We start from the raw sequence: 14,102 nt of genomic DNA on the forward strand, positions 1-14,102 counted from the left end.
GTTGTTAAATTTAACTGGGACCATCTTTCTTTGAATGGTCCTGCTATTTCAAGTCACGTGACCTGAGATCTATTAATGTGATTACTGTATCATGCAGTGGGATTGTGATGTTATTGGTTGTTTCAGAGGGTACTATGTGGCTTCATGGACCAACATTACAAAGTGGAAAGTTACCTCATTGTATCTTTCACTGTGTCTTTTCTTTTCTTTCTATGGGGGCCCCATCAAACTTCCTTTGGCTGCCACCTCTACACCCTCCTCTATCCTTTCACACCCCCGTTTACCTCCTACACCTCAACATATACCTACTATTTTCTCCCATGATGAAACCTTCCACAAAGAAGCGTACCACTTTGCCTTTTTTTGTTGATGGAACCATGGTACATAGTTTTAAAGGCATTTACAATATACCAGTCCATTAAAAATCTTAATGGCTTCCATAGCCACCACGGAAATATAGTTAAAACAAACGCAAATTAAAGAGGAAATCAGTTAAAATATAAAAATAAATGAATTGATGACCTACAATTAGACAAATATAAAAACCATCATAAATACATCCTCACAAATCTTAAACCATATTGTTTGAGTTGCCTATTGTGAGGGATTCGACCATCCACTTGGTGGGTGTGCGCTCGGCTGGCCTTTTTTGAAATTGTAAATGAAACTGAATGCTGGTACATCAACGTCCGGAAAAAGTCTGGAGCTAATCCGTACACATTTTCCTATGGTCACCACATGACATACGCATAGCACCATGTACTCTGGGTGGACACAGCCTACGGGCACCGTCCATAATGTCATATTTAGTTGGGATATGACAGAAGGAGTAAAACATGCATGTGCAGAAAGGGGAGGACCAAACCTTCCTCCTGCCCGGCCAAGCCTGATTAACTATCAAAGGCTCCATGGTTCCACCCTATTCTTTTGTTGAGCCCTGTAGCTGGTGGGAGCACTTTGCATACTATTCACAGGCTAATCCAAACAGGCCGAGATGGGGCCTGACTGCAGAGGGTAACAAAGGAGACAGGAAACCCCAAAAACCTTTCATATGCACTGTGTCAACCTGAAGCCAACTCCCACCCTCAGTATCGATTGACAGTGAAATGTCATGTCAGGGTGCATGTTTACAGTAGTCATCCCCGCAGGGGGACTGCATTCAGAAGGTACGAGTATGTGATTTGATGGAGCCAGAAAGTCTAGTCTCACCACAGCTTCAAGGGAGACCTGCCGCTTTAATCAGGAACCACAGAGAGCTTCATTAAACAGAAGAACACTTTGATCCACAACAGACAGGGTGGGTGGGACTTAGTATTACATGTTTTCACCCCATTACCTTTTCTGTTGCAAAGCACTCTGGTTATGACCTCACACAGTAAGGAGATTGTTGGTGGGGACCCAGGATTGGTTCATTAAGGTAGGCATAGCCTACACCAATCCCTGTGGTCCATTTGGCTTTAAAAGAGGGCCAAGCCCCTCTTTTGGCAGATGATCTGAACACTTTGCGAGGGGTAACAAGAAGAACTCAGCATTGGACCATGGCTGGAGATACAGTCTGCCTTACAGCTTGCGCCAGTGAAGGAGGGCCAAGATTTCCAAAGGGGAGAGCAAGAACCCTCCCCTAAACATCTCTCAGGGAACAGATGGAGATACTGAATCCAGAAGACCCTACAGCAGCCCCCGAAGTGGTACACAGCGATCACACAGTGTGCCCTGCTAGGTTCTCTAGCAAGTTTCATAGGTGGGAAGTATCGGAGAGTCTCTGAACCCAAAACAAAGAACAAGGCAGCTGCCTGCGACACACTCCTCAGCTTTGGGCCATCTGCCTTAAAGGACGCGCAAGCCCAGTGAAGAAGCAAGGAAAAGTACATTGATGAACATCTACCAGTGTCGCCTTAAAGGACGTTATCGAGCCAGTCAAATCCCTCAAGCTGCAACTCACTGCAACACTGATTGTTGTTAGTATCCTCGAAACGCGTCGCCACATGAATTGGATTCCACTGTCTCCTTAAATTTGTTGTGACCTATTCTTGCACTGTTTTTGCTTCTTGAATTTGTAAATGTTTCTTCTTTTGATAATATGTATTTGATACCCAAGACATAAATCTTACTATAAAAACATAAAACTGGATTTCCTGGTTTATATGTTCTTTGTATTAATATTAAATTACAGTAGTGGACTTAGTCCAAACACCCGAAAGTGTGCAGGGGACGGGAGGGTTCCCATGTTGAATCCTCGTCCTATTTGACATTGTGGTTCTGTTTCTTGGTCCTTCTCTGAAAGCCCCTAGAGACATTTTATGACCCAATGCTCCCTTTGTGCTGAAACCAAGTATCCTGGGAACTGTTGAGATTATTTACTATACTGACTACCCTCCTGTCAGTATCCAGAATGCATCCCTTTTTCGTCTTTAAAACTGTCTGTCCACTGCATTCATTTACAGTGTGGTTTTATTTCGTAGTGTGCTAGAACTGTCTGTTGTGATAATAATGAAGTAGATATGTTTATACAACTTTGACTGGACAGTCCCTTTTATCATTGGGTAAAAATCGTTCCATCCACGTTACCAAAATTGGACATGGAGGTTTATAATTTGCTTGTGTTTCCAATCTGTTCGGATCCCTTCTGGTGTACTAGATGTGTGGGGTTGATCGATGGTTTAGAAACCGATATTCATCCCTAGACCTGCCCGGAAGTTGTCTTGTCACACCTATTACAATAAAATCCAACAGCATCAAGTAGAATAGTTCTTAAGGACTGCAGGAATTCCCTAGCCAGTTTCTCTCAGGCATACTAAGGGTTGCCCTTTTTCGGCACCTGCCACATTTCATCCTCTGGTCCAAGGCTCATGTGTGGAGCCACTGCATTCCCCATCAATAGTGCCTTGGATAGCTATGTAGGCCTATCTCACCATTCTTAAGCCCACCCGTTTTATGGCAGGCGTCAGACTCATTTTCCAGAGTTCCCCAGAGATAAGACAAAAAAAGAAAAAAATGAATGCGGATTGCCAAAGACTGCTGGTCACACATGCAAGGGGGAGTTGTTTTGGACCCTAAGAACTCAGTCCAATGGGCTGTAAGTACCCTAACATGTAAATGCCCCAATATAAGCTTAAGTTACAGGCTTCTCGTCTAGGGGATCACTGTATTACCTCTAGATAGGCCTCCATTTGCCAGGTCATCAAGCATTTTATCATTGTTCCAGTATTCTGAGATTGTTGGAACTTGGTTGTCCAATAAGATTGTCAGAATTCAACACAGTAGGAGCAGAAAGACAGTTTCCGGAAGAAGAGAGTGTGCTCCATGGACAATTTGAGCAAGATGAACATGAGGAGGGTCATGGAATCATATCTGTAGCAGTGGTGGTTGAACTAGGAAGAAGGTCCACTCCAAGATGGCATCTAATTTAGACAAAGAACTTAGGAGAGGAAACAGGAATGTTTTTCCAGGTTAGATTGCTGCTGTGTCTTTGAAGCTGGAAGCAACCTTAACAGGTCTCTTGGCAACACTTTATGTGGAGGCCATGTTACTGTTTGATCTCTGGACTTTTCAGAGGTTCACGGCACTTGCTTCTTCCTTCTTCACCCCTGTCCTTGCTTTGGCTCACCTGTTTTCCCCCCTTGTTCTTGTGCCCAGTAGCTCTCTTCTAACCTTTTGATGCTGAGCACACAAACAGCTTTTCTCCTTGTATTTCCCAGCTTTTTAATATCATTCACCTCGCTCTCAATTTTTGGGAGAACTCTAGTCCAGACCATCCTCTCTCTACAGTTCTCTCTTATTCCCTTCTGACCACCCATTCTACCATGCCCCACATTAGGAGGGGTAGGAGGGGAAGATGGGTATCAGCGGATCATGTGCCCAGGAACTCTTGCCGAAGTAAATCCCGGCTAGTTATGTTCCCTCTCTTTCAGAATGGGACTGAGTGGTAAATATGCTTTTCTGATACTCTGTATTTTATATCCCCTTAGGGAACGTGTGGAGAACCTGCACCTTGCCTTCCCATGTTGTGTCACCCTCTCTTCCCTTGCTCATCACGATTGAGGTGGCTTGTCATGCCGCTGAAGCTTAAATGTCCAGGAGAGGCTAGGGAACATGTGAAGAACCTGCAACTTGCCTTCTCTTGTCGTGTCACCCTCTCTTCCCTTGCTCATCACGATTGAGGTGGCTTGTCATGCCGCTGAAGCTTAAATGTCCAGGAGATGCTAGGGAACATGTGAAGAACCTGCAACTTGCCTTCCCTTGTTGTGTCACCCTCTCTTCCCTTGCTCATCACGATTGAGATGGCTTGTCATGCGGCTGAAGCTTAAATGTCCAGGAGAGGCTAGGGGACATGTGAAGAATCTGCAGCTTGCCTTCCCCTGTTGTGTCACATTCCCTTCACTTGCTCATCAGGATTGAGGTGGCTTGTCATGCTGCTGAAGCTTCGAGGTCCAGGAGAGGCTAGGGAACATGTGAAGAACCTGCAACTTCCCTTCCCTTGTTGTGTCACATTTCCTTCACTTGCTCTTCACGATTGAGGTGGCTTGTCATGATGCTGAAGCTTAAAGGTCCAGGAGAAGCTATGGTACACTTGAAAAACCTGCAATTTGCCTTCCCTTGCTGTGTCGCCCTCTCTTCCCTTTATCTCCATGATTGAGGTGGCTTGTTATGCTGCTGAAGCTTAAGGGTCTGTGGGAGGCTAGGGAACATGTGAAGAATCTGCAACTTGCCTTCCCATGTTGTGTCACCCTCTCTTCCCTTGCTCATCACGATTGAGGTGGCTTGTCATGCCGCTGAAGCTTAAATGTCCAGGAGAGGCTAGGGGAAAGACATCCAAAGGAAACAATTAAAAAATAAAGGTATCAAGGATTTTATTAAACCTGATACTAATTTAATATATCAAACAAATCATGATTAAATCTGCACTTGTAATAACAATTTACATAGCAGGAAACAACTTTTATTAAAAAAGACACATCTATATAATAAAAATCATCTTATTCAATCATCCAAGCATACAACCTCATCCATCCATTTAGACAAACCATTCATACTAAACACCAATCAATATACGACATAAAATCTATAAGAAAATTCATCATAATTAATTTATCTGAAAGATTTATAGAAAGAACATGAAATCAATTTGACGGGCCACAGCAGATGACATCAGTGGCCTAGGCAATTAAGATGGGTCCCAGAGTTTTCTGACCACGACCTCATCTTAGTCCAAACTCGACCGGTTTCGACGTATATACTTTAGTGTAGTGACGTCTTCATCAGGAGTAACAAAAATATATTCTAACATCAAGAAAGAAAGAAAATCACAGATAATACATATCAATGTGTGAAGCCCTTGTACTTGGACAAAAAACATATAACATCCATAATAAAAATATCTATAGCGGAACAATAGGTAATAATATACAAGAGCCTGCTACCCACCCGGGAAAAAGTTCCAGGATGGACCTGAGGTGTCTGGCAGAAAGTAGTGCTACCCTCTTGTATTGGTGTCTCCGAGAGGCAGATAAGAGCCAGGCCATAGACAGAATCAATGCTACAGATATACAAATGTACACATAAATATCACAAGGTCAGTATGTCGATCCTCCACTACAGCGGCCCACGGACAGGACACGAGAGTCACATACTTAAGATAAAACTAAAGAATATTAACTAACCTTCATTCATGCAATGGAAGGCTGTGCGTCTCTTCCTTAAATTGTACGCTGTGTTCACTTATATTAAACAATAGCTTCTCCGTAGAGATTCCTGCAGATAGCGAAGTGTGTGGACGCCAACGTTCTTCTCGAGAATGTCCAAACGCTCGTTCAACCAGCGGTCATAAATTTGGAGGTGACTCCCCGAATCCAGGGTTGGCTGCACCTGATGTTATATGGGCCTAAACACAACACAAGAGTTTGAGTATGTGAGAGACCGATTGTTCTTACAATTATATTATTGGCTACACCCAAAGTGAATTACTTCCAATTGAAAATAAATTAATAAATTAATACCACAATTGTGACTAAACAAATACGGCTTACTGAAAAGCTTGCTATTTAGAGAATTTCAAAAAGGTAGGGGGGGGTTTGTTGCATTTGAAAATTGCTCAATATTTCCGACTCCAGATTGCTTGACTCGGATGGGGTTTAACGGAAAGCCAAAGATGTGGGGCTCCCTTCTCTAAACAATAAAGGCAAGAAGCGATTTGAAAAACCGCCGTGATTCGAAAGGCCCCCACACGACAGAATGTTTACCTTAAGCAAAAGAACTCGCCAGTTCTCACAGTAGCTAGTCACCCGTATCCCAGCTGGGTCCGATTGGAAGTGGCGTGCAACACAGTATCACCGTTTCAAGGGTATTGATATATGCGTGAAAAACATCATGTGATCACGTAATTAACCACGTGACCACAAACTGAACTGGCCTACGTTCTAAATGGCCGTACCCTCTCAGATGAAAAACGCACGTGATTAGGCAGTATACCAGTGTACTACCCGACATATATAAAATGTTAAGACAGGTAGTATTTAGTTACTCGAATTCCATGGTTCCATGGTATTAAGGCCCAATGTTAATGTTTTTAGATTAAATATCCACATTTGTTCCTTGTAATCCAAATTTTTTAATAGTTGGGGTTGGTTTTGTGCATATACTTTTTCTATGCAAAACCATTCCATCTGATCAGCCGTATGGCCCATCTCGACAAAATGGATTACCATTGGGGCATTGAGGTTTCGAGTTCTGATCTTTGAACGATGTTCGTTAATACGGGTACTCACTTCTCTGGTTGTTTTGCCTACATAAAACAACTGGCATGGGCAACGAATGGCATAAATTACATTCTTACTTTTACAAGTGGTAAAGGTACGAAGGGTCCACTTTCTGATCTGTGAAACAAATGACGTAGTTTTTTTGGAAAACTTACAAGCAACACAAGAAGTGCAGGGATAGTGTCCCACCACTGGGTTAGAATTGGTATCGCGGATTGTATGCACTTTAGGAAAAGTTCTACTGGCTCGAGTAATCTTTTGCTTCAAATTTTTACTTTTTTTGAAAGCAAATAGAGGTCTGGGTATAGATGTTCCTGATGTATTAAGAATTCGCCAGTTTTTTAAGATGATCCCTCTAATAGCATTACTGTGTTGACAAAAAGTTGAGACACATACTAATTCATCTTTCTTTTCAATGTCTCGCTTGGGTGTCAATAAGAGGTCTCTGTTGGTATATCGAGCTCTCTTTTTAGATTTTTTTATAAGTTTCTTTGGATATCCCCGTTCCAATAGTCTTTTTTCCAAAATTGCTGCATGTTTGACAAAATCTGCGATATCTGTGCAGTTATGGCGTAGCCGTAAGAACATCCCATATGGTAAGTTACAAAGTAAACTAGCTGGATGTTGGCTCTCATATTTCAACGTAGTATTTCTCTCTGTGGGTTTTCTATGTAATTCTGTGCAGAGATACCCTTCTTTGAAAAAAATAGACAAATCCAAGAAAGGAATTCTGGATACTGAATATTCAAAAGTGAAATGAATATCTAAGTCTACCGCATTAAGCCATTGAACAAATAAAGTCAATGATGTTGATGAGCCTTCCCAAATCATAAGTATATCGTCGATATATCGACGGTACACCTTGATTTGGCCCCTAAATGGGTTAAATGCTGACAGGATTTTTTCTTCCTGAAATGCACGGTCATATACTTAAGGAATATTTGAGATCTAGTATTATTCCACAAGGCCTGCAGGTTAAAATTATCCCATGTCTTTTCCTGGATGACAACGATTATAAAGTGGCTTTTAGTCAAGTTGCTACCAAATGTAGCCGTGATTTGTTAGTATTAACCATAACCACGGCCCAAAGAGTCAGTGGGAAGATACAAGAAACGCTGTCGGAACAAGAAAAATCTTTTTTGACCAACACTTTGATTGTGGAATCTAAACAAAAGCTTGAACAGATAGAAAAATCTTTTCAGGAATTTAAGAAGCTTACTATTGAAAAAAAGACCAATAAACTTAAAAAGGACATTTCATTATTTAAGAAAGAATTGGTGTATCCCTATCTAGCGGAAGATTTTAACCCTCAGACGGTTTGGAAAACTAACACTAATTGGAATATGGGACCCAATAATACAAATAAAAAAAGATGGGTGACATTTTCAGACACTTCCTCTAGTAATTCAGGTAATGAGGAATTGAACAATCATGCCTCGGGCAATCACCCTTTTCGAGCAAGGGGCGGCCGAAGAGGCCGCAGAAACATCCCCCAAGGTCAAATGACACACAATATGCCGATGCAGAACGCCCCGGGACAAGGGATGATGCACCGGGACTTTCAGACCCGGAATCGAGCATACAGGTGGTAAATGAAACAATGCCAATTTTTAATTTATCCTCCCGTATATTAACATCTGCGGAAACATCAATTCTTAAATGTGGTCTATCTTTTGTTCCGACTCAAAATCCAAGTGCAATGTCTATCATAAGTGAAGTAAAAGGTTTTTTGCGTAAATTAAGGCTAAAGCTTTTCTTTTCGAATAATGTGACCTCTAGGGAATCCAACATCTCAGGCTTCTCTAAACCTTCCACCTTTACCCCCAACTCGAATGATTTGCCTCCAGAGGTCTTGATCTTTGAAAAATTAGTTCTCAAAGAAATAGAGAAAGTTATTGGCCATCCAAGAAATCGACAAGGACCCAATCTGACGCTTTCTGAGTTCGAGGCTATCGAGAGATTAGCCTCGGACCAATCAATAGTTATTAAGGCTGCAGATAAGGGTGGTGGGATAGTTGTTTGGGATGCTGATCGTTATGATCAAGAAGCTCTGAGACTTCTACACATCCCTGGGCACTATTCCAAATTGGTGAAAGATCCATCAGAAATGATTAAGCTAAAGGTACTCAAACTCACTGAAGAAGGAAACCAATCGGGTTTCCTTTCCACTAAAGAGGCTGAATTTATCAACCTGTCGGAAGATCGCATACCTCTATTTTACATTATGCCTAAAATACATAAAGACACTGAGAACCCCCCAGGACGACCTATAGTCTCGGGCTGTGGTTCACTACTGGAACCCCTTTCGAAATACATTGATTTCTTTATTAAACCACTGGCGATGGCCACGCCCACATTTCTTCTTGACTCGAGAGACGTCATCAACCTCGTTGAAACAAAAGCATTTGATCCCAGTACTCAAATTCTAGTAACGCTTGATATTGAAGCGCTTTATACAAATATCCCTCAGGATAGAGCGGTGGAGAGCCTGCGCATAATGCTAGACCGGCGCATACAACCACATTTGGTTCCCACAGAATTCCTATGTAAAGCAGCAGAGCTAGTCCTTAAGAACAGTTTTTTTAAATTCAAGGAGGAATTCTTTTTGCAATGTAAAGGGACAGCGATGGGGTGCACTTTTGCACCAAATCTTGCCATTATTTTCATGGCACTCTTGGAGGAAGAAAAAATCCTGTCAGCATTTAACCCATTTAGGGGCCAAATCAAGGTGTACCGTCGATATATCGACGATATACTTATGATTTGGGAAGGCTCATCAACATCATTGACTTTATTTGTTCAATGGCTTAATGCGGTAGACTTAGATATTCATTTCACTTTTGAATATTCAGTATCCAGAATTCCTTTCTTGGATTTGTCTATTTTTTTCAAAGAAGGGTATCTCTGCACAGAATTACATAGAAAACCCACAGAGAGAAATACTACGTTGAAATATGAGAGCCAACATCCAGCTAGTTTACTTTGTAACTTACCATATGGGATGTTCTTACGGCTACGCCGTAACTGCACAGATATCGCAGATTTTGTCAAACATGCAGCAATTTTGGAAAAAAGACTATTGGAACGGGGATATCCAAAGAAACTTATAAAAAAATCTAAAAAGAGAGCTCGATATACCAACAGAGACCTCTTATTGACACCCAAGCGAGACATTGAAAAGAAAGATGAATTAGTATGTGTCTCAACTTTTTGTCAACACAGTAATGCTATTAGAGGGATCATCTTAAAAAACTGGCGAATTCTTAATACATCAGGAACATCTATACCCAGACCTCTATTTGCTTTCAAAAAAAGTAAAAATTTGAAGCAAAAGATTACTCGAGCCAGTAGAACTTTTCCTAAAGTGCATACAATCCGCGATACCAATTCTAACCCAGTGGTGGGACACTATCCCTGCACTTCATGTGTTGCTTGTAAGTTTTCCAAAAAAACTACGTCATTTGTTTCACAGATCAGAAAGTGGACCCTTCGTACCTTTACCACTTGTAAAAGTAAGAATGTCATTTATGCCATTCGTTGCCCATGCCAGTTGTTTTATGTAGGCAAAACAACCAGAGAAGTGAGTACCCGTATTAACGAACATCGTTCAAAGATCAGAACTCGAAACCTCAATGCCCCAATGGTAATCCATTTTGTCGAGATGGGCCATACGGCTGATCAGATGGAATGGTTTTGCATAGAAAAAGTATATGCACAAAACCAACCCCAACTATTAAAAAATTTGGATTACAAGGAACAAATGTGGATATTTAATCTAAAAACATTAACATTGGGCCTTAATACCATGGAACCATGGAATTCGAGTAACTAAATACTACCTGTCTTAACATTTTATATATGTCGGGTAGTACACTGGTATACTGCCTAATCACGTGCGTTTTTCATCTGAGAGGGTACGGCCATTTAGAACGTAGGCCAGTTCAGTTTGTGGTCACGTGGTTAATTACGTGATCACATGATGTTTTTCACGCATATATCAATACCCTTGAAACGGTGATACTGTGTTGCACGCCACTTCCAATCGGACCCAGCTGGGATACGGGTGACTAGCTACTGTGAGAACTGGCGAGTTCTTTCGCTTAAGGTAAACATTCTGTCGTGTGGGGGCCTTTCGAATCACGGCGGTTTTTCAAATCGCTTCTTGCCTTTATTGTTTAGAGAAGGGAGCCCCACATCTTTGGCTTTCCGTTAAACCCCATCCGAGTCAAGCAATCTGGAGTCGGAAATATTGAGCAATTTTCAAATGCAACAAACCCCCCCCCCCCCTACCTTTTTGAAATTCTCTAAATAGCAAGCTTTTCAGTAAGCCGTATTTGTTTAGTCACAATTGTGGTATTAATTTATTAATTTATTTTCAATTGGAAGTAATTCACTTTGGGTGTAGCCAATAATATAATTGTAAGAACAATCGGTCTCTCACATACTCAAACTCTTGTGTTGTGTTTAGGCCCATATAACATCAGGTGCAGCCAACCCTGGATTCGGGGAGTCACCTCCAAATTTATGACCGCTGGTTGAACGAGCGTTTGGACATTCTCGAGAAGAACGTTGGCGTCCACACACTTCGCTATCTGCAGGAACCTCTACGGAGAAGCTATTGTTTAATATAAGTGAACACAGCGTACAATTTAAGGAAGAGACGCACAGCCTTCCATTGCATGAATGAAGGTTAGTTAATATTCTTTAGTTTTATCTTAAGTATGTGACTCTCGTGTCCTGTCCGTGGGCCGCTGTAGTGGAGGATCGACATACTGACCTTGTGATATTTATGTGTACATTTGTATATCTGTAGCATTGATTCTGTCTATGGCCTGGCTCTTATCTGCCTCTCGGAGACACCAATACAAGAGGGTAGCACTACTTTCTGCCAGACACCTCAGGTCCATCCTGGAACTTTTTCCCGGGTGGGTAGCAGGCTCTTGTATATTATTACCTATTGTTCCGCTATAGATATTTTTATTATGGATGTTATATGTTTTTTGTCCAAGTACAAGGGCTTCACACATTGATATGTTTTATCTGTGATTTTCTTTCTTTCTTGATGTTAGAATATATTTTTGTTACTCCTGATGAAGACGTCACTACACTAAAGTATATACGTCGAAACCGGTCGAGTTTGGACTAAGATGAGGTCGTGGTCAGAAAACTCTGGGACCCATCTTAATTGCCTAGGCCACTGATGTCATCTGCTGTGGCCCGTCAAATTGATTTCATGTTCTTTCTATAAATCTTTCAGATAAATTAATTATGATGAATTTTCTTATAGATTTTATGTCGTATATTGATTGGTGTTTAGTATGAATGGTTTGTCTAAATGGATGGATGAGGTTGTATGCTTGGATGATTGAATAAGATGATTTTTATTATATAGATGTGTCTTTTTTAATAAAAGTTGTTTCCTGCTATGTAAATTGTTATTACAAGTGCAGATTTAATCATGATTTGTTTGATATATTAAATTAGTATCAGGTTTAATAAAATCCTTGATACCTTTATTTTTGAATTGTTTCCTTTGGATGTCTTTCCGCTATCTAAATCTTAATTAATACTCCAATCCAAAGCGTGGGGTTTCCTGTGTCTTTCAGAGAATACAGGAGAGGCTAGGGAACATGTGAAGAACCTGCAACTTGCCTTCGCTTGTTGTGTCACCCTCTCTTCCCTTGCTCAGCGGGATTCAGGTGGCTTGTCATGCGGCTGAAACTTCAAGGTCTGTGGGATTGTCCTCTTTGTGGAAGTGGAAGGCAGGCCAAAATGTGGGTGGCCGTGTTGGAGACCCCAGACATAGCCACAGTTTTGGGCCAGGGAATTAACAGACCCTGGTGAGGTGTACGTTGTGTATGCGGACTGCCCCCCCCCCAATCTGGCAAAAACAGTCAGGCTACACAGAAAAGTGGGAACACAAATGAAGGCCCTGCGGTCTTTGCAGAAGTTAGGAAACATATTTATTACAGACAGGGAATCAGGCTCATTGCCAGTGTAAGTTAGTCACACTGGGCATCAATGATTGTCTGCACTGGGCTGTGGGCACAAAGCGGGGCATTGGTGGCAGGTATAATGGCTAGGCACACCCATCAGAAGAGAGAGAGAGAGAGAGAGAGAGCAAGAGAGTGAAATAGAGAGAGCAAGAGAGAGAGTGGCAGAGAGAGAGAGAGAGAGAGAGAGAGGGAGAGTGACAGAGAGAGAAGGACAGAGAGAGAGAGGGTGGCACAGAGAGAGAGGGTGGCACAGAGTGTGGCACAGGGAAAGACAGGGTGGCACAGAGAGAGAGAGAGAGAGAGAAAGAGGCAGAGAAAGTGACAGAGAAAGAGAGCGAGAGAGACAGTGGCAGAGAAAGAGAGAGAGAGAGAGAGCGAGAGTGGGGTAGGGGCAGAGGAGAGCAGGTTGGGGATAAAGTGGTAGAAGGGGAAGGAAAGGGGAGTAGGCCAGACTGGGAGAGGTGTACCTGCTAAGAGTTTCTGTAATTCTTCTGCACCTCACTCACTCGTCCAGCACAGCACAGGACTGCAACCAAAAAAGAGACTGAGCCCTGGTCCTCTGTTCACTTATAAGGCTGTTTCTCTGCCCCTCCAGAGCCCCCCACAGAAAGGAAGGGGTGAGCATCACATGGTGTATAATGACAGATGCAGGCCCAGGTCCCCCCTCCACAGCTGTCGCATCCCCCTCCAGAGGGGAGGGGAAGGGTTTCTCAGGAAGAGATGCCATGATGAACACAGCTGTCCAAGTGACAGTTCAAGGAGGAAGGGGAGGGATTCACATGGTGTAGGCGAGAACACCACAGGGTCCAAGAAGGAAAGGGGGTTCGGATCTCAGTGTGTAGGGTGACACATGCAGGCACATGTCTCTCCTCCACAGTTCTCACTTTCCCACCAAGAGCAAGAGCCTTCTCGCCTGCTCATGGCTGAAGCTTGGAACAGGAAGGTGGCAGGGACATGACAGGTGGTCAAACATACCCCAATATGGACATAATGGTTTCAAAACAACTGTTCCAGGGTCCAGAGGGGCTGGTGCCAGGAAGAGGAGGCAGGTGGGCAAACCTACCCCATGATGCTCCCCCCTTCTCAGGAAGAGATGCCATGATGAACACAGCTGTCCAAGTGACAGTTCAAGGAGGAAGGGGAGGGATTCACATGGTGTAGGTGAGAACAGCACAGGGTCCAAGAAGGAAAGGGGGTTCGGATCTCAATGTGTAGGGTGACACATGCAGGCACATGTCTCTCCTCCACAGTTCTCACTTTCCCACCAAGAGCCTTCTCGGCTGCTCATGGCTGGAGCTTGGAACAGGAAGGTGGCAGGGACATGACAGGTGGTCAAACATACCCCAATATG

General features: G+C 42.7%; 1 protein-coding gene and 2 long non-coding RNA genes across 4 annotated transcripts in view; 2 read left to right on the plus strand and 1 right to left on the minus strand.

The window, feature by feature from the left end:
• LOC138504310 (dual oxidase 1-like) overlaps positions 1 to 14,102 on the plus strand; it is a 1,064,761-nt gene that overhangs the window by 416,249 nt on the left and 634,410 nt on the right. The gene's annotated exons all lie outside the window — the stretch shown is intronic.
• Positions 4,834 to 5,950, minus strand: LOC138504840 (uncharacterized). The gene is made up of 2 exons (XR_011280005.1): positions 5,661 to 5,950; positions 4,834 to 5,280 (listed from the first exon to the last, which is right to left on the minus strand). It is a non-coding gene; the product is annotated as an uncharacterized lncRNA (long non-coding RNA).
• LOC138504842 (uncharacterized) lies at positions 11,155 to 12,271 on the plus strand. The gene is made up of 2 exons (XR_011280006.1): positions 11,155 to 11,444; positions 11,825 to 12,271. It is a non-coding gene; the product is annotated as an uncharacterized lncRNA (long non-coding RNA).

Source organism: Ambystoma mexicanum, chromosome 11 (genome assembly GCF_040938575.1).
Source record: "Ambystoma mexicanum isolate Mex_15411 chromosome 11, UKY_AmexF1_1, whole genome shotgun sequence".
Taxonomy (NCBI): domain Eukaryota; kingdom Metazoa; phylum Chordata; class Amphibia; order Caudata; family Ambystomatidae; genus Ambystoma; species Ambystoma mexicanum.